This window comes from Uloborus diversus, chromosome 1, assembly GCF_026930045.1.
Source record: "Uloborus diversus isolate 005 chromosome 1, Udiv.v.3.1, whole genome shotgun sequence".
NCBI lineage: Eukaryota > Metazoa > Arthropoda > Arachnida > Araneae > Uloboridae > Uloborus > Uloborus diversus.
Window position 1 is genome coordinate 229680703 of NC_072731.1, and position 21595 is coordinate 229702297.

The window sequence follows — 21595 nt, forward strand, 5'->3', positions numbered from 1 at the left end:
CTCCGTCCCCAAGTCTGTATTGAAAATCGCATCGTAAAGTTCAGACACGAAAGTTTTCCTCGTTTTCGCTGAAATCTGCTTTTTTTTTTAAATCTCTTTTTTGAGATCAATATCTGTTGAAAAATCATACGGGAAAATGTGGATGGAGGTAACTTGAAAAAAGCTTGTTGTATTCATTAAAAAAATGAATTTACATTATTTCGAACTCATATAAGTGAAAAATAAATTTCTTTTGGCAACATCGAACACGTGCATCGCTGGAAATGGCTCGCCATGTTTGAGAATTCAATCCTTTTGCATCCTGCCAATATTTCGTTTCTTTTGAAAGTTGCAAGCTCTTTTAGCATATGTTACTTTTTAGTCTTCCCAATTTAATATATATTTTAGTTATTTATTTATTTGTTCCCTTGATTTTTGTTAAATAACAAGTTTTTAACTTGTCTCATTAATTCATTTTATTGTGTATTTTTAAAGTGTATTTTTTAATGCCTTTCATAGCATCCTGATTTACGTATGTACAGCAGGGATGCCCATCCCCCTAAGAACAAGGGCGCATCCTCCCTCTCCTGAAAATTTCAATTGCACAGTCTGCGCCATGCAACCCCCCCCCCCCCAGGTGGGCACCCCTGTGTACAGCTGTTCTTATTGTGGTAATTTTCAATACACGTGGAGTCTGGAGTTCAGTTTTTTTTTTTTTTTTCGAACTGGTTCTTTCATGCCTGAAAATATAGAAATATTTTTAGCAATTCGTAAGTAAACGCATCTAGAGATGTTAGATTATGTTTTGTTCATCGTTTTTCTTCACCGGCTTTAGTTCTTGTGGATAAAAATGGCTGTCCAGTCGTTTTTTGCGGCTGCATTTCATCCGCTTGACATTGTGGAAGACCGCACTGTGCTCGCATCCCCACTTGCTGTATGACAGTTTCTGGCGCCACAATCATCATCCCCTCCGCCCGTGCCTTTTTTTCCTCGCAACTCCCTCAGCGAGCGGCGCCGGCAACGCCCTGACGTAGACACATATATATACACACATACTTTCTGTTTTTATTTTATCATCTTTTTAAATCCATGTCTCTGCGGTGGTGAGTTGCAGATGTGTGACCTCGTGTAACATCGCCTTCGCTTGCGAGCAAAAACGATGAAAATAAAACTGGAACTCTCTGTTTCGCGTTTACGGTATTCCCCCGAATGAAACTAGTCAAAAAAAAAAAAAGTAACTGTTGTATTATCTGGCAGTGGGGTGTTCGTAGGAGGGAGGAAAGAAATCTAATTCCCGCTTGGGTGTTTCCGAAAGAAAAAAAAAATCGGACAGAGCACCTCGAAACGTCTGTTAAGCAAGAAGCTTGGCTTTCAGCATTGCTTTTCGATAAATCCATTTAAATTTTGCGCCCTCTGGAAGTCTGAACGCGCTCTAGAATTCTAGAAAGAAAAATTCTTCCCGCCGCATGTACTGCTGCCTCCAATTTTAATCCTACAGCGACATTCAACCAAGTGACAGTTTCTACGTTATATTCACCCTAGTGCTCACATTTATGTTCCTGATTTTCATGTTATGCAGTGCTAGAAGGACAAAATCGGTGCTGTCTAGGCTTGCCAGATTTCTGAAATGTTCAACCGGGACACCGGAATGCCCCCCCCCCCCCCCTCGACAGCATTGCTACTATTCAAAAGGTTACACACCTGTGGCTGATTTTTGGAGTGTTTAATAGGGCAGTTTGTTCTCAATGCTATGAATAAATGGTTACTAATTATGAACCTAAAATAGAGGAAATAATGACATAAACAGAAAATTTGAACATTTAACTTCTTAGCTGCAAATAATTACAAGTTATTTTAGTTGGAAAAAACACTTTAATGAAGAATAAAAAATTGAACAGTATTTAGACATACTTTTCATTTTATAGGACTTTTTTAGATAATCTTTTTTGGTTTCAACCTTGTGAAAATCCTCACAAGCTAATCCGGAATTAATTTTACAAGTAGATGCTACAAATGGTAAAATAATTATCCTAAATAATCCTTCACAGTTAGTTATTTTTAGACCTTTTTCGTCATTTGTAATCAAATTTATCTTTTTAAGGGACGTGAAGTAAACCGGCCTGAACACCGGGATTTTGGCTGAAAACCGGGACGTCTCGCAAGCCTATGCTGTCTGAAGGCATAGTATTTTAACATGCATTAATATACTAGTCGCCAAAGTGGCTAGATTAGCCGGCCTCGACCTTCTGGTGGGTTGGTGTACAACTGTTCTTCCGTAGTACTTTTCTCCGCACACCCCCATCATAATTCAGTACCAAATATACTCAGGCAAATTTGTGCATTTAAAAGTATTACACTCTATGAATGATTTTTTGGACCTCCTTTCTTCTCGATCTTTTTTGTAATTAGAACTAGTTGGAGATTAAAAAAAAAATCTTTTTTCCCCCTTCATTTTTAAATGCACATGCAAAATTTGTTAAATGTCCCGTTTTGACGAGAGAAAAAATATATGGTCAACCATAGACTTACTATAGCGCATCCAGGATCTCTTGATGAGGGTTAATCATAAGTCCATACAAATGTCTATCAGGGATGCATTACTTCCGTTCTGTACTGCTTTTCTGAAAAAAGAAGTTTCCCTTTCTAATAAAACTTGCTTTAAATTAATTTTTGCATTGATTTTCTTTCTTATTTCTTGATCCATATCATTCGTTCAACAATTTACGGAAGAAGACAAAAAAAAAAAAAAAAAAAATCCTTGCAATGAGAAAAATTGCAAAATCCTAGATACCAGGGGAAAACTTTAGGTGTTAGACTCATTATATTTCTCAGAGTTAAGAGCAAAATACTGTGCAACATGGTTTCTGAAAGATTCTTTTTCTGATCGAACTATATGCGAAGGTACTATTTTAGTTGTCCAAGGTTTGTCAGATACTACTTCTATGTTTCTGAAAAAAGTATTCCAACATGACGTTTCTTCACCACATCCTATTTCGTGAATCGTTTTTTTGATAACAATTCCTTTTTAAAATGCATTTAAAAACACATTAGTTTTTAAAAGCATTTTGAAAAGGAATTGGATCATTGATGTATTCAAAATGTTCTTTATTTTATAAAATAGTTTTTATATCACGTCCAACCCTAGTCTATTTAGCTCTTGAAATGCATTTAGCCATTACATTAGCATTCAAAAGCGCAATTTATCTTCCTCAGCAGCACGGTGGCAAATTTCCCTGTTTGTCCGACTCCCACCCTTGTTGGGCTGACGGCCAGCACAATAGCGAATGAAAAAGTAATAACTGAAGAATCCGTCTCCCATTGAAGGGGGGCTTTCTATTTAGTTGCACCCCAATGATCCCTCCCTGGATTAAGTAGGGATCTTTTGTTAATCCCTTTCGTCGGCCCGGGATCTTCGTCGTCACTCATGTGTTACCGCGGTTCAATAATTGGACGAAAGGAGAGCTTGTTTTGTCCACGGCTTATTAGCTCTGCTCGCCTTGTTGGAATATTGGATGTCAGAGTGGAATTGTCGGCCTCTGAGCTGATGACTCTAACAGACTGCTCCATTTATTATTTAATCTGAGGGACAACAGTGCAGATGATTTCTGCGATTTGTTCTCGTAGCAAGCCAAGTAGTTCTCAGGGCTAACTTAGTGAAAGAAACATTTTGGATGGAACATATGTTTTCTTAAAAAATTGTGTGACAAGCCATGTTTTTTTTTTTGGTACGAATGATAATTTGAACACAATTTATGTTTCATATTTAACAATCAACCAACTTTTTATAAATTTGTATGAAAAATTGAAATTATCAGTTTTGTTTTTTTAATCTTGCCTTCTTCTGGAAGAAATTCCCGTTTAATCTCGCCAATAAAAAAGCTACCAGTATTCATTGTTAAAATTAGTGTATTGTAACTGTTGAAAAACGTTTTAAAGAGAAAAAAAAAGCTTTTGTCAATTGGTATTTATTTTAGGCTTATTAACTTAGAAAAATTGTTTTAAACACATGTAATCGCACGAACTTGTTTCTTTGCTAATCTGTCAGCATTCTACCATTTACCGGAATGATATATGGAATATTACTTGCACAGCCAGAGTTATCTTCTGGGAGAGGGGGAAGGCGGTGTTATTGGTGAGAACAGAGACCAGAATTTTTCTTACAGTTGTTTTGCACAACTTACTAGGATTGACAATAAGCCTTAAAACCAAATGTTCGTGGGGGGGGGGGGGGGTAACTCCTTCTCTTCTTCCTTGTCTGATACAATCTATCGTCATGCAGTTTTACCTTCTAAACGAGACGCCAAAGAAATCATGTCCATAAAAGAGTGGAGAAAAATTCAATTGCCAAAAGATCCCGAGATCAATCCTGAAGAAGTATGGCTTTCAAAAGCAATCAAAGTGATTTGATGGAAACGTTTTAAAAATTGATTATTCTGTGCTTAGTTTTAAAAGGAACAACTGCTCATTATGTCACGGCAGGGCAATGGCTGTTAGCGAAGTCGAGAGAGAGAGAGCTGATATCAGCCAAACATTATTCACTTGGCTGTTTTGGTGAAGTTGTTCATGTCTTCTTGCTGTGAGCCCTCCGTGTGGCAAGCATCAGAAAGGGCGTCACTTGTTTTCTATGGTGCACCACAGTTAGTAGCACTTGCGTCACGCACATTTCGTCCGGCACGCGTGTGGCTCGTGACTAACGCCGAGCTCCCACATCCCCCTCTCATATGTTTATTTTATATATTTTTCTTCCCGACGTTCCGGTTCCAGCCGAACCCATCTTCCTGTAGTCGCTTCCGTTATCGCCGTCTTGTTCAATGATTATGATGTTGCAGTTGTTGCTTGGGGGCGGGAGTTACGGCGATGTTTTCCTGTCAGGGGGCTATAAATAATCAATTACAGTTACAGTTAGCTGCTTTTAGATTATTCTTGTGCCTTTCAAGTAACGCCGAAACCAGTGGTTGGAAAAACTACATTTTTTTTGTAGCGAACTACAACTACAACTACTTTATTATAAATGTAGTTAACTACAACTACAACTACTTTTTTCAAAATGTAGCAACTACAAACTACTTTTGAAAAGTAGTCGCTACTTCGCTACTTTTTTAAAAATAAATTAATGAAAAGCGTTGGATTTAAAATGTGAAAGAATTCAACCTTCAAACTTTCAATTCTTTCCTGACAGTGAATTTTTAATTCAAGAAGTACAACTCGGCTACTTGAAAATATAAATAAATGCAGGTGTAATTTGATTTAAATTTTACATAGATATACATATACATAAAATTGATTGCAGAGAAGAAAACATATTTTAAACAAAAGAGAAACATTTTAATTTCCATTATAGGAGTTGATTTTATAGGAACTTATATTTTGTAGAAGCTAAGTAATTGATTTTCAGCTTCAAGTTACGGGCCTGGACATGGACACCATCTCCTTTCTTACGCCACTGATAAAATGAATGAAAACGTTATTCAATTTTACCGAATAATCTGAAAAACTTACAATATTTAATAATTGACTTTTATTATGTTAACATGTCAAAACTCAATCAGTAAAAAAGAAAAAAAAAAAGAAATAAAAAAAATATCCCAAACGGTCCTAGTATTAAAAATCAAATATTAATAAATATCCGAAACATGAAAAAGAACTAAGAATGTTTACTTTACTTCTATGTGTTATTTAAAACTGCCGTGGATTCGCACAGCAACGCAGTTCGAAAAACGGGAAACGGCTGTATAGCGAGCTCTTCTCGAAGAACGAATTTTGAAGCTAGCGCGAAATCCTCACCCGCAACGTGAAAATTTTCAGAACTGAATCGATGGGCTTAAGTATTGCCTTTTTTAATTGGGTACTTTTTTTTTTTTTGGTGCCGTGAATGGATTTTTTCTTTAGCATCACTGAAAGCGGAAGTTCTCACACCGTACTAATCTAAACATCGCTTTGTTGACGTATAAATCACCACTCCGTATATTTTTCATTCAAAATATGACGTTGATGAAACATAATTTTACATAAGTGGGCTGTTTAGCTAAAGTTTGAAAATGAAAGGAAGAATAGAAAGTTTCTGACAGTTTTTGAAATGCTTGAACAACTAAAAATGCGTGAAATATAATTACTGCATCTATTGTACAGTACTATTGTTGTGGTTGTGCTGCATTTTATTATTGCTACATACTATACGTACCGTACTGTTTCATTTTACGCCATTCTCTCTCATTGATTATGTGCATCCTAACAGTATTTTCATTCAATAACACAGCTTTCTCACCTGTGCGAGGAACGCATCCCTCACGTAAGATGCTGATGACATTGATACCAAAGCTTTTTGCTGAACGGGCAAAGTTTGCATGAAACGGAAAAAATTCCGTTATCATAAATTTCTATAAGACTAATATTTAATGTTAACCGGTCAAGGCCTGAAACATTTTAAAATGTTCATCCACGGGACATTTTCTGCTGCCAGAAAGCACAAACGTTGCACTAAATTGGCAATTATCGCTTATTCTTTTCTTTCTATGCACGCTCTATTCAAGGTGAATAATGGGAAATTTGAACATCTCGATGCTAAACAAATTAATGGCGTCAAACAAAGAACGTACGGTATCATATGCCTGAGGTCAGCTCGCATTTTTCAAAGTCTTATGCGAATCTGATTGGTGTAACTTTTACTCGCTAAAGACTTCCACCAGTCAGATTTGTTTGAAACCTCGTTTCTTTTTTTTTTTTTTTCTGAAACTTTATTTAAAAGTAGTTTTTCGAAATCGCTACAAACTACATTTTTTTTGTATCGAACTACTCGCTACTCTACTTTTTTTTCAAAAGTAGTGCGCTACACTACAAACTACTAAAAAATGTAGCTACTACAGTAGCGTCGCTACTTGTAGCGCGCTACTTCCAACCACTGGCCGAAACACTTGGGCTTGTGCTATGAGGTTCTCACGCCCCCTGATATTTCTGAGAAACTCCGGAAATTCACTTTTTTCTTCTGAAGGCCCTTAAATCCTCCTGATTTTTGCTTTTTTAACTCCTTGTCCAGTCTCCTCCCGCCCTATGTCTGCAAAATATTATTTTCCAAAAGTTTCGCTGTATGGGGGTGAATAAATTAAAAATTAAGAGAAAAAACTTGGAAAAAAAAAAAAAATCAGGAAAGAAACAGTAAACTTTGAAAATATGGATTTTTTTGTTTCTAATTTTAAATTGTTGTCATTATCATTTTCGGAATATGCAAGCGATCCTTTCTTCTTCATATTAAAATTGCTATTATACATATATTCCCTGCCTTTAAAAATAATGCTACAATGTATATAATATTAAGAAACATTTATGCATTAACTGATTTTATGCCACCTTGTATTTTTTGTTGAGATTTTTACAGGTTAAAAGACATGTAAATTGTGGTTTTCATGTAATAACCCCCGAAAAAAGCGATGTAGCTATTACTCCTGAATATTACTCTTTCTTTTCTTACTTCTGAAAACATGAAGCATACTTTATTTGATAGAGTAAACCCTGGTGCAACGGAGCTTCAACTTAATTCCAAATATCACCGGGGTTCTTATATTCAAATTGTGCGCTAAACATCAAAATCTTTCACTAAAAGTTTCGCATATTTGTTTAAAAAAAGATTTTTTCCTCCTTTAGATTACTTAGATTTTCTTAATTTTGGAATAAATGTCAAATTAATCGATCGCTGTGCATACATATCCATTCAAGGGATTTTCTGCACCATAAAATAAAGTTCCCTGTGTTCTCCTAAAAACAGAAAGTGGATATTTCATTCTAAGTACTTTGTCTTTCACTCTGGCAAAGATGTCATTCCAACGTATATAACGAGTTATTAGTGAGCTTGTATCCTATTAAATACTTAGAAGCGAATAATATTTGACTTTTCTCACTAAAAGCATCCAAATCCTTTCTTGAAATTTGAAAACTGCCTTTATTAACTTCAAAAACTTCTGAAAAACAAAAGAAAATATTCTTTAAGTTGATTACTTACCATACAATCACCTATTGTTTCTCTTGAAACTCTAATCTTCTAGAATGTCTCCTTCTTTTCCTTGGAAAAGATTCCATTATTCTTTACTCTCTTGCAATGAAAACTTCTTTGTTCTATTTCCCGTGGTTTGTCGTGGTTATCTTTAATAAATGGCTAAAGCAGTTTCTACCAACATCGACGAACTGCGGCTCAAGATAAGCGTTAATCGATTGGGTTAACTATGTCTCATTTTCTGCCAGAAGATTAAAATTAACTTTGAAGTATTTATGTACCACGCTAGCAGGAGAATGTACTGTTAATAAATCTGGTGAATTGTATTTTGATTTCGCCCGTTAGTTTTCTTATCTGCACTTCTTTAATTTGCTTCGGTGTATTTTCAATTAAAATTCTTAATACTGGCTGAAAGATGAAGTACTGCGTTTGCTGTTTTACGTAATTCGCTGAAATTCATTCTTTGATTTTTGACTTTAGGATAGTGGTTTATTATTCATCAAGTCGGTTAGCATTTGCATCGGGAAGAAGCATTTCTAGGCTGAACTTCTGGGTGTTTTTTGGCTTGTTACGTTTTCTGTTTTTGTTCTACTTTTTTGAGCAATCACGATTGCTAATTGTTTTCACTTGACCGTCCTTGATGTTTGGTCCTTTTTCAACCCCACCGTCCTCTGCAGACACGGCTCCTCCGGTCCTGAGCAATATCCGCTTCTCCTGGTCGGTGGCGTCCATGTCCTACACACACGCACGCTCATACATATACACACTCACTCACACATACATTAATTCAAATTAATTTTTTTTCTTTTTCTGCCTTTTACACATCAAGATCATTATAATTTAGAAAATTCAACGTAGATCTTCTTTTGGGATAGAAAGATTAACGTAGTACTTTTAAGGTGGATAATTAGGAGTGCACAAATATTTTAAGCTAAAAATCACTAACTAAAAACCAAACTGGTGGTGAGCCCCCCCCCCCTCCCTGTTCAAGTACACAGCTGATGTTAATAACTGTATGAAAGAGGGGTAAAAGGAAAAAGACATACTCCTTGAATCATTTCAGGTATCTGAGGATACAATATTCGAAGGGACTTTTGAGAAGTATGGAAGTGAAAAAAGGAAATGTTACATTTCTTCCATGAAATTTTTAATACAGTGAAACCCAGATTTTACGTCCCATGGGTCTCCGTTTTTCCCGCATTTAACGTTTTTCCATCGAGTCTCATCAACAGATTTGCTGCCATGTATTGCCCGTATTTTACGTTTTTCACCCTGTTCCTTGTGAAACATAAAATTGGGGTTTGACTGTATGAAAGAGGAAAGGAGTCAGATCAAAATGTGCTAATATATGCTCATCTGAAGACAGCAAGAACATTGAGAAACCTGGGGGGTGTCTTTTAGTGATAAGCCTTAGGAGAAAATTCTAGCTTGCTAGCTCAACCTTACTGGGAAAGTTTGCATCTGAAAGAACTAATCTAGTCTATTTTGCCGAACCCTGATATCGTTTTTGTGACACATGTTCCATTTTTCGCTCACGGTTTTTTTTTTATGTTGGTTTGAGTGATTGAAATAATTGCTTCAAAACGGATTAAATGTAAAGAAAATGGGCCAAAAATCACGTTTTATAAAATAGGGGGGGGGGGAGATATTTGCCGGAAAATTTTTCTATTTTCCATTAGAACAAAACAGAATTTTGCCATTAATAAATAATGAGTTTAAGGCAAGTCATATCATTAATGGATTCATTGAATGCACAAAGAAAATGATACATATATTTTGCGCTGCATTATTTTCCCCCATTTGTTTAATTATAGTCTTTAACCTGCTATTATCCTTGTAGTTCTTCTTTACATTAGCAAACGTTCTGCGCCTTCAAACGGGCATCTTAAAAAATAACAACAACGAAAAAATAAATAAATTAATTAATTTAAAAAAAACTTCTAAATTTAAATTTAGACCCGTCTAAAAATGTGAATGGTTGGGGAAAATCCGAAAATTTTAAGGAAAATCTTTTTTTTTAGGTTTAAAATGAAATATTAGTGCATATTATAGGTGTTGCTATTGCATACAATACACCTCTTTTATCTTGGCTAACCGGGACTAATATCGGTTCGAAGAGTCGAAAATCCGAATAATCTGGATAATAAGCAAAAAAATAAAACCCTTAATAGTTTTCAAAATTGGTTGCAAAAGAAACTCCCGACTAACCTTTTGTTACAGCAAAAAGCAATGCTTTGTAAGAAAATTACATAGAATTTTTTCGCTTAAAAACTTTAGTATTAATGGTTCCGCAGCAATGATATCGGACTAACGTTCCAAAGTGCACCATGATGTTAGTTAGAGTTCGATTGCTAGGGTTTATTGTACAATCTATACAGGAGTTGTACCTTTAAATTAAATAAAAACAGCGAATGTTAGGCGTACTCTTATTGTTCTTTTCTTGTTCTCGCAATTTAAAATCTTATATAATTAAAAACTGAGTGTTTGTATCTATGTATGTATCTATGTAGTCATCTATGTCCAAATTTCTTCTCCCGAACGACAGTGAACTGACCATCGAACCAGGTATCGATGGATTCGTAATCTTCCCGTCTTTATGTTTGGCTATTTAAAATAATCCTCCCATAATAAATGGCAGAGATATCAATTAAAAAACTATTAACTATGACACTTAGATTTCCGACACAAAATCCCTATTTTTCAAGGGCTTTCCTCCATTCAAATTATTATTCAGAGCTTCATCTCAACTTTCCGCAACATGCTTTTATTAAAATTTATAGCTTTGAAGAAAATCATTGAGACGAAAGAACTGTTGCCATTTTTTGTCTCGAATATGAGCTAATAAAATTCTGGGTTTTGTTTTAAAGGCTTCTTCTGTAATTGGGGGATTTAAAATGTTTACTTTTTGGTTATTTTTCTGAAATCTGCCGCAAAATTTTACTGTTTTTTTTAAAGCCTGATTGTTGAACACGCGTCACTTGACATAACTTTTATTTTTGAGGTGAACCGTGCAAAGCCGGGCGACGTAGGTACATTATTATTATGTGAATGTAAAACTTTTTGAAAAATCTGCAAATTTCATCCGGATTGACCATAGATCCGAATAAACGGAGCCCAATAAACGAGGTTCTTCTGTATTTGCGTGCATATTTAAATGATTTTTTGTGTTGGTGTTTAAATGATTTTTAGGGCGTATAATCTGGGCTTTAATTATGAAAAAAATGTCGTGCTCAGGGCACTTATCGATTTCATTTCTAAGGGAATCTAAATTCTTTCAGTTTTTTTTTTTTTTTTTTTATGTTTCGAAAACCACCCGCATACGTTTTTCCACTTCTTCACACTCCGCATCTAATGTCATTCAAAAAGATATTAGCGGATTTTTATCTGAAATTTATCTTCTCGTTTGAGAAGACAAATGTTCCGCTGTCCAAAGGCTTACACGCAAACCGTATTTCTCGGCTGCCAAGGCTTGCCTAATTAACTGTCTCGTTAATGGAATTTGTTGCAGAAAATGGACTCGCGTAGTCTTCCCTTAATGGAGAAGAATTTACTCTTTTGCGCCGGGCCGATAACGGGCGGCAATTTTGCTCAACTTCTCTGTGTCTTGTGACAAGGATGGAACAAAGGTGAGAGTGTGGATTAATGTGTCGGAGAATTTTCCTAAATTTCAGACATTCTTTTTAAGAACTGAAACAGTGAATAGTTTATTGTCAGTGGTGTTGATGTTCGTTCTTTTTTCTTATTCTTACCCCCAAAGGACCAAGGGACATGTATGTCCCCGAGTTCAAAATAATTTTTGTAAATTATCGAATAAAAATAGTTTAACTTATGTTTCCCCATGTTATTGAGATATAGACAAAAAAAATATTAATAGTTGTTTAAAAATACTCATCACAAATGAAATTACACCTGCCATCTGTTTTCATACCATCATACCTCTACTTTTTTCCATTTTTTTTTTTTTTTTTTAAATTGAAGATTAAAAACAGTAAGATTAATTATACAACTATTTCCAGTGGAATAATAAGTTAATCAAATTTTAGAAAATGTTTGTAGTTTCGCATCTCTAATGGACTACCTTACATTTGCACAAAATCTACTCATCTTATTTTCACTTTTCACAAGACTTGGCATTATGTTATTTGCCGAAACCTTTTCGTAAAACGTTTGTGCAAAATGTTTGAAACTGATATCTCTGTATAGTATAAAATGAAGTCTCCAAAAAGCGTCTGTTTTGTGTGAACGCTCAAAACTCGAGAATTACCCGGTCAATTTCGCTGAAATTTTCAGAGTATCTTTCTTTCAGTACTGGAAAGGTTTGCAGACCAGTTCGAAAAACATTCGATAAATATCATATCGTTGGAAAGGGTAGAATTTTTTGCGTTCTACGCAATTTGTTTCAATGCTCTAAGTCTAACTTAATTATGGTGGGAGTTATTTTCGTTTTTAGCTCGAATTTGTTTAGGCTTAACTGAAATTTAGGCACTACTTTCTTCATTAAAGGAATTGTTCCACACTTTTTTTTTTTTTTTTTTTGACACCATTGGAAAAAGCGACATCTATGGTCGAAAAACTAAGCTTCTATCTCCAAAGGAAAAGAAGTTACAAGCAGTTTTTAATCAAGTTCGAAAAATCTCATCTCTATTCAAGTTGTTAACCCTTTTATTATGCGTTTCCACGGTTATGCTTTTTGAATCCATTGTTTCTTTCGTTCTTTCTCATTTTAATTTCTTAAAAGTATTTTATTTTGTATCTATGGTTACGTTTTTTATATCCATCTTTCTCATGTTAGTTTCTTTAAAGTATTTTAATATCTGGCGTCATTATTCGGAAGGGAAATTTTGCATGATGTTTTTTTTTTCCTTTTATTTAAGCCTCATTGTTGAATGTACGTCACTTGACACAATTTTTATTTTCAAAGGCGGCCAACGTAGCTAGTATGTTCTAATTTTATTTTGTTACTAGCATTGTAGGCAATCTGGGATTCTATACAATGCCCGCTTTTTATATCAGGCAGTCTATAGAATGCCTGCATCTCATTTTATGCATTCTACAAAATGCCATATTTCTGACATTGCCAGTAAACAAGTATTATGCTTTCAGATTTTTTTAGCATCATATTTTCTTCATGGCAAGGAAAAATAAAATAAATAACTAGTGGCTCAAATAAAGTGAAATTGATTTTTTAAATTTTTTATTTATTTTATTTACTTTCCATTTTATTTATTTATTCATTTATTGTGTGTGCGTTTAGCTAAACACAAAGATTTTTCTTGAAAGAGTAAAGCAGTAAAAATGTTTTAGTTAAACCAAGTTTTAAATCTATAATTAGCTCTTTTCAAAAGATTGTGAAGTTTGTTTCTTTTTAGCTTTCCAATCCATTATTCTTCTGAAAGTCTTTTATTGAAAACTCTAATATATTAGGAATTGCTGTTGAATTTTAAATTAAATGTTAAAGACATTTCGATTATTTTTTTATGTTACTACTTTATCGTAATCGACTTTAAACACGCACTTGATGCAAACTTGCTTCCTTGTGTTTTATCGATTGAATTTCTCTCCTTTTTGAAATTTCTTGTCATTTATAATTTTTGACGCGAGCGCTGTTCTTTTGATCGATTGGCAACAAGTTTCTAAAACCTCTTAAAGGGGGGGGGGATCTGTTACAAAACGCATTGGATTTTATTAAATATTGTGCAGTAAAATTTCTGCATGTTTTACTTCCATTTTATTGCTTTTTATACTGAACTCCTCAACTGTATTTGTTACACTCATGTAAATATCCGATTCCGTTTCTCGTTATTTTCTTGTCATCACCCACAATGTGGCTTAATTTTTTTTTCTTGCTTAACACATTTTTAAAGCTTTTATTATACTTGTTCTATCCTCTCAGTTTGGGTTAGGATAAGCTTTTTAATCGTTTCCAAAAACAAAAATAATAATAGTAATCGTGGATAAAGTTAGCAGACTAATATCAAAACGAATTTAAACAAATATATAATTGGATTTTGGGCTTTTGGAATTTTTGAAATAGTGGGGCTTTTCAAGGCTTTCTTCGATTCAAGTCATCAATTTGAAAGCCAAACCCGTCACTTAGGGAGGTTAGGAGGGATCAAAGGAGCCCCTTACTTTGATAGATCAATGTCTTAACATGTAAGTGGACGTGACTTGTTTTTTGATCCAGTTTGCAGTGAATTAACACCCTTTGTGCCCTCTCTGGAACAATTCGAAATGATGGTCCAGTTGAAAGTATTTTTACACCTTAGTCTTGTTTGATAAAAGTTCTTGACTTTTTAATGTTTTCATTATATGTGTTGTGTCTTGTCAGTTTGGACAAATAAATATTCAAGATTGGATTCAAACCACATGAAGCAAAATTAAAAATATTAAGCTTAGCCAGTGTTCTGAGAGCCCCGAATTAACGCTGGAGACTATATTAATAACTCAATTAAATGAAACAGAAAAATAGTCGCCATTAATTTGTACACAACTGTATTTCTTTATTTGAAGAGTTTGTATCTTTAAAAAAAGTTTCCCTCAAAAACTGTCTTGAATTTTCAACCAGGCTCATTGACGCTATATAATAACTTTTATTTTACGCTTTCAAACTCTGAGCAGATTCAAAATTTTCCTAAGAGATTTTATGCCAAAAAGCTTAAAATGATACATCAATGTCTACTAAAAAGTTGCGTTTAAAAATAATTCCCGCAATCTTACCCTATTTCATGGTAAATTTCACGCCCTTCTTTCCTGAGGGGCCCCTCGTTCAATTCTATTTTGGTTTTGTCTTCGTCACTTTCGCTCCGTAAACGGCAGATTTTTAGAACTTTCCACCCCATCTGGTTCGTCAAGATATCTTTGAGGACATCCTGTCGTTCAGAAAGCAGCTGCCTAGTTGTTTTTAATCGGCTTGTGTACAAACCGAATCCACGAATGCCATCATTTTGGTGCATCAGACCATTTTTCCGTCGCGTAACGAATGTAAACGAAGCGAAACGCCATCCATTTATTATGTACTTGTTTAAATATGTCCTTTTGGAGTCAAGATTTCTTTTTTTTTTTTAAATCAGTTTTTAACTGTCAACTTGTAAGTTAGGTTAGTAAGTGTATTATTTTTAGTGCAGATAGCAAGGGCGCAACCAGGAGGGGAAAAGAATAGGGTCAAAGCCCGCGAACAGCTAGTGAAAATTAATCTATATAATTTTTAGAGTTGTACACTGTTAAAAATTTTCCGGAAAATTTACGGTAATTGTTACTGGCATCCATGTTGCCAGTAAATATTACCGTAAAAATCAAATGTTACTGTAAAATTTTACGGTTTCCTCGGTAGGCCACAGCAACCAGTTGGCGCTGGGATCGCTTATTTCTCCGGTATAAACTACCGTAAAAATCAGCGATGCGTCGGCGATGCAATTTTACAGTAACAATTACCAGAAAATCTTCCTGAATTTTTAACAGTGTAATTAAACTTATTAAAGAAAACTTTACTGAACAGAATGAGATGGGCTGGTCATCTCTTCAGAATGGAAAATGATATAGCTGAGTTGAAGGTCTTCAATGCAGTCCCTTTTGGGCAGCGACCAAGAGGTGGACCAAAAAAGAGTTGGGTTGACTTTGTGGACACTCTGATTTTGGTTTCATTAAAATCAAAAACTGGAGGTCAACGGCGATGAGGAGGACAGCCTGGCGGGATCTCCTGAAGAAGGCCAAGGCCCACAACGGGCTATCGAGCCAATTATATTGATGATGATGAAAGAAAACTTTTGGATTCATCTCATTTCGCCTAATATAATTGCTGAGAAAATATTATTTCTATCGTATGTGGTCTGCTTAGAATTCGGACGGGCATCAAGTGGTCCTCAGCAGTGAAAAGGTTGAGAACATTGAGAAGAGATAAATTCCTGCTCTAAGGTTGAGAACCGCTGCTGTAGTATATTTTCTTGCTAATCTTTGACCTGGATGTATTGGAAGGGTCCACTGGAAAAACGATCTAAATCCACCTTTTGATGAGAACTTTGTTTTATGTTTTGTTCATTCATTTCCTGACATAAATGTTAATTTTCACTAATCTAAAGATTGTAATTTAAAGCTACATTTGGTTAAAAAATATTTGTTTTGAAATTGTCATTTTATTAGTAAGTAAACTTACATTTTTGTTTTATGCTCTGGTTGAATTTTGGCCGTTTTTTTGAATGACATTTACATTCAAAAGGGGTTTTCTATGAGCGAAACAGCCACTCTTCTTTTCAAAAAGAAAAAAAAAAAAAAAAAAAGAAGGAGAGATAGAAGAAGAAAGAAGTAAAGGGGAAGAAAAAAAAAGTTCTGGTTTGCGTTTCTGACAGATTGTTATGCAAAGCTAATTGGTTCTGTGACTAAACAGAATAATTTTCCCAAATAGCAATAATCGCTTTCTTTTTAACACTGAATGTCGTTTACTATACCGATCATTAATTGTACTTTTTTTTTTTTACAATTGCAAATAGTGGAAGCGGACTATGTAACCCACGCTCATTAGATCACCATTTTGTCTCGTCAACTTTTACCCCTCTTTTCTCTCGTATAATTTGTCCTTTTTTCAATCTCAACTGTTGCAATAAAATTAGCAGCTCTTCTGCAAATTTGATGCGCCTAGGTATTGTCTCAGATGGCTGTTTGATAAAAATGAGGAATGTCCGAAAATGTTCGAATTGTACTACATGGGCAAAGCAACTAACATTCTACAAGGCCGACAGACAGTCCGCACACATTAGGCTTGTCATTGATACAGTCTGTAATAATCTTTAAAGCTAAGACTGATTCCAAGGTCAAGTGCAGGACAATCTGAACTAAATTTTTCTAATGATTTCACATAAATGCAAAATAATATGAGCTGAAATCAAAAAAATTGTTGACCCAGTAAAAGTACTTGACACCATTGGCGCCCATATGCAAAGTTGAAAGGGGGGCTCAAACATTTCCCCCGTTGTTTAGCTGTATATTTTATACGTGGAAACCGATTTCAGGGCAGATTAGAGTCCATAAAATTTGACATATTTAATAACTTATTCATTAATGACTGGAGAAGAAATATTTTTACATTTTAGCAAAGCAAAAAATACTAAAAGCAAGGAAGTTCTAATTTCAAAGGGGAGGCTCAAGCCCCCTTGCCCCCCTTTATGGGCGCCCTTGCTTGACACGAGTGATTTGTTAAGCAAAACATTTTTTTTTCTACTTTTTTTATTTCATTGTTTTTAATGAAGTTTATCTGTTGCGTGTGGGACACATTTTTGGACATCAATATTCGAGTTCTTAATCCTAGCAATGTGTCCTCCAAATCTGTTGTTGCAGATTTATTAAATAAATTCTTTACTTTTCTACTTATTCTTCTTGATTGTTAGTTCCAGAAAGAATCAAATAGTAGGCCGTTCCACAGAAAATTAAACAGTCTGTCCCACACGTGACAACTCTAAATTGCGTGTCAATAGTACAATTTAAAAATATAATAAGCTAAGTTTTTGCCTTAGAAATCACACGTACACGTGTGATTTCATAGGCAAGAAAAAAAAAAAGAAAGAAAGAAAGGCACATTTTCAAATGAAATGTAGATCTGTCATGTGCGAACAAAATAGCTGATTTTCGTGAATGAACCTTGATAAATTTTGGTCCTGAATATTATGTTTCCTTGAAAAACAAAACATTGCATGTGATGAATCCTATTCAACTGATTCAATTGACCCTACACAATTAAAGTGCGAATAAAATTAAAAGCAGAAAAATGATTATAGATCGGCTAGGTATTAAGAAGAGTAACTAATTTTTTTAAAAACTGTCTTGTCCTACAAATAGGAAACACCGCTTTTCTGCCTTCCAGCTGTGTCGTCAATAAATAATTAATTTTCTGTTTGGCACGCTGAATACACCTTTCCAAAGGATCTAAGTAAAACCACGTTTTTACAAACTACAAGTTTTCCTTTGAGATAATTTCCAAAATGTTTGCTTGTTTTCCCAAATGATCGCCTCAGGCGGAATAGTTCACATTTGCCTGATTTTTAAGGCACAAATTCCATTTTTATGTTACAAAATTTGCTTTCTTCTTGGACAATCCTTTAAAATAGTTTCCTTGTAAAGCGACTTTATTTTTTCTCTTGCCATTATCATTCTTTAGTGTTCCTAGTCAAGACAGGACAATGATGTTTGACTTCTCTCCGCTTTTCAGAGTAGAAATATTTCTCCTCACACATTTCTCTACTTGCCTGGTTATTAATTCTTGCACAACGAAGAAAAAAAAATCTGCATTTTCCATAGAGAACAGCAGAACAATTTGTCCCGTCGTGGTGACGTGCTTTCAAAAAAGCGGGACAGCCCGCACCTGGACTGGTAGCCTCCTTTCGCGCTTATTATTGCATGGGTGAGCCGCGACACGTCATCTGCGGCGCTTTAGGTGCCGTCAAGTGTAGGTGACTCATGAGGGGCACCCACCCTCCCCCTGGCTGTTTTCGGCGTGGGCTTCAACACAAGCAACTTTTGCTGAGGGCAAGGCAAAATATCCAAAAAGATTTTTTTTTCCCGGGGAGAAATTCAATATCTGCAACAAAGCAGACAATAGTATCTGAAAAAGGTAATTAAATATACCCTGCAGCTAATTATCTCCGTGTAAAAAAATGTTTGCCTGGATGGGGTGATTTTAAAAACTTTTTTTTTTTTGCACTAACTTACAAATTTAAGTTACCGCGAGAAAGTCGGTGCAAAAAAATCATCGAGATTGTTGAAGAATCGGTCCAGGGAAATTGGAAGCATAAAATGGAGGTGGACAGCAGGTCCGTTATTTAGGAATCAGTTGAGTTAAATCCCCCCCCTCCCCCGTGACTTTGAAAAATTAGTGCTTTTATATATATAAATGGGCGTGTTTTTTTTTTTTTTTTTTTTTTGTCTTTCAGTTCAATTTGAATGGAGTATATACCCTTCCCCCTCCTCCTCCCCCCTTTTTTCTTTTGCTTTTCTTTTTATTCGCCAATGCTGCTGTTGGTAAAAAAAAAAGATGCTTTTTTAAAAAAAAGTATGAAAATGCTCACGCCAGGAAGTAAGGTTTCATTTTACAGAAAATCACATTTTTAAAGAAACTTCTTGAATGTCAAATCCACTTTGTGCGTAGAAGTCCTGGTGAAAAAGAAGAGATCTTGACTAAGATGTTAGGATTATCATTTTTACGGAAGTATGTAGCAAATGCCATTGTTCCCAAGCGTTACATGATTCCTCTGATGCTTTTTCGTGTAGTGTGTCCGTATTGAGTTAATAAATATGGCACGTCATCAAGGGTTGAAGGGGGGGGGGAATGTTGAGTAGGACCGACCAACGAATGAACGGCGCGTGTTATTTATATTTTTACTTCTTTTTACAAAAAAGGAAGTATTGTATTCGCGAAAAAAATTGCACTCAAAAATCGACCTTAATTTCCATTTTACTTGCCCACGAATTGAATGTTGAATTTTTTTTTCGACTCGACCAGACATGGATAAGTGTCTAAGAACACATAGACACGTGAAATATTCATTTTGTCGATTCCTGAGCTAATTACAACGAGTTTTCTCGTGACGTCTGTATCTACGTGTGTGCGCATGTATGTCGCATAACTCAAGAACGGTATTTCCTAGAAAGTTGAAATTTGGTTCGTAGACTCCTAGTGGGGTCTAGTTGTGCACCTCCCGCTTTGGTTGCATTCGGGTGTTTCAAAAGGGGTCTTTTGCACCTTTTTGGGGGGAAATCATTGTTAATTTCGATGCAAACTCAAGTGGTGTTATAATTTGGCGGTCACTTGGAGATATATCGCCAATAATTTGGTCGCCAATTTGTCGACAAATTTAACTATTTTTTTTTTTTAATTTTTAAAATCTGGTTTCAATTTGGCCACTGTTGGTGATATTAGAGAGTAAACTATTGAATCACATTAAAAATGCCAATAATGGGAAATGACATTAAATTGAAGTAAAAGGAAGTCATGTGATGCACACATCAACTCGTTTTTAAGAGAGATTTCAAAAGTTTTTTCTTTGATGAATTGGCAATAGTAGCTTCCTTCTATACTTTCCAGAATGAAAACGATTGTAAAATGTTGTGTTTGTCCACTAGTTGGGGATGTTTATGCACTGCGTTGGTGTACTTTTTTCATTTTTACTCAACAAATGAGATGACGCAGAACTGTAAAAGTTAACTATTACTGTATTAGGCTGTCATCAGTTGTAAAATTTTATTCTTACAGAGCAAAGGTGTGGTCTGAACTTAAAAAGTAGTAATTTTTAAGTGAACGTGATTAGATCTTTAGAAAAAAAAATCTTAGAAATTAAAAAAAAAAAAAAGCTCCAGAAGGTTTTATTTTATTTTATTTTTTTTTTTTTGTAATTATTAACGCCTTAGGAAAAAATCAATTTTTTTTAAATCTTCAAAACCAATGTTGCTATAATAATAATTCTTATTCCGAAAAAACCGAGAAAATTGCAAATTCAGAACATATATTCCTGAATTTCTGTTTCAAGAAACAAAAAACAATAAAGAGTTATTAGGAAAAACCGAAGTGCATTCTTCCATAGTGTAAAGTTGATTGAATCAAAGTGAAGTGAAATGAAAACACACAAAAGAAAGAGCATTTTGTTTTCCCAAAGCAGTGTCAACAGCTTGACTCCAAGAATTTCTAATCACAAACCTTTAAATCATGAGTCAAATAGCTGTTTTGTTTCGTCCCTCTTTTCAATACCTCTCTGTAGAATGCATGGCGTCAAACAATAATAATAATAATACTTTTCTATTTCTTCTCTTAATCAGCAAAAAAATGAAGTGTTCTATCCGAAAACGGTCATTTGGAATGTAATGAAAATTTTAAGTTCATTGGAGCTGAAATATTTCATTGCATTGCAATCAGGAAAATTAAATTAGACTTGACTGTTTACCAGTTAATTAATTTCAAAATTGTTTCGTCTCTACATAGTATAAAATTAAGTCTCCAAAAAGCGTCTGTGTGTTTGAACTCTCAAAACTCGAGAACTACCCGGCCGATTGCGCTGAAATTTTTACAGTTTGTTTCTTTAAGTCCTGAGAAGGTTTAGAGACCAGTTCGAAAACAATTCGATAAATATTTTTTTTTAATTCCAATTTAGGCCCAATTTTCACATACATTCCCGAATATGGAGGTGAAAAATTACATGCATATATTAATATTATATATCGTTGGAAAGAGTAGAATTTTCCGCGTTCTACGTAATTTGTCTCAATGCTCTAACTTAATTACGGCGGGAGTTATTTTCGTTTTTAGCCAGAATTTTTTTAGACTTAGTTGAAATTTAGGAATTACTTTCTTCATTAAATCCATCAATAAAAAGTGAAGGAATTGTCGCACAGTTTTCGTTTTGACTCCATTGGAAAGAGCTGCTTTTTTTATTCTAGATCTAACTGGACCTAAGGTCGAAAGTTTAACCCTCTATCTCCATTAGAAAAAAAGTTACAAGCGAATTGAAGGAAATTTAAAAATCTCTTTGCTATTCAAATTTTTAACCATTTTATTTTGCGTTTCCACGGTAACGCTTTTTGAATCCATTGTTTATTTTCATCTTTCTTATTTTCAATTCTTAAACTTATTTTATTTTGTGTTTCCATGGTGATGCC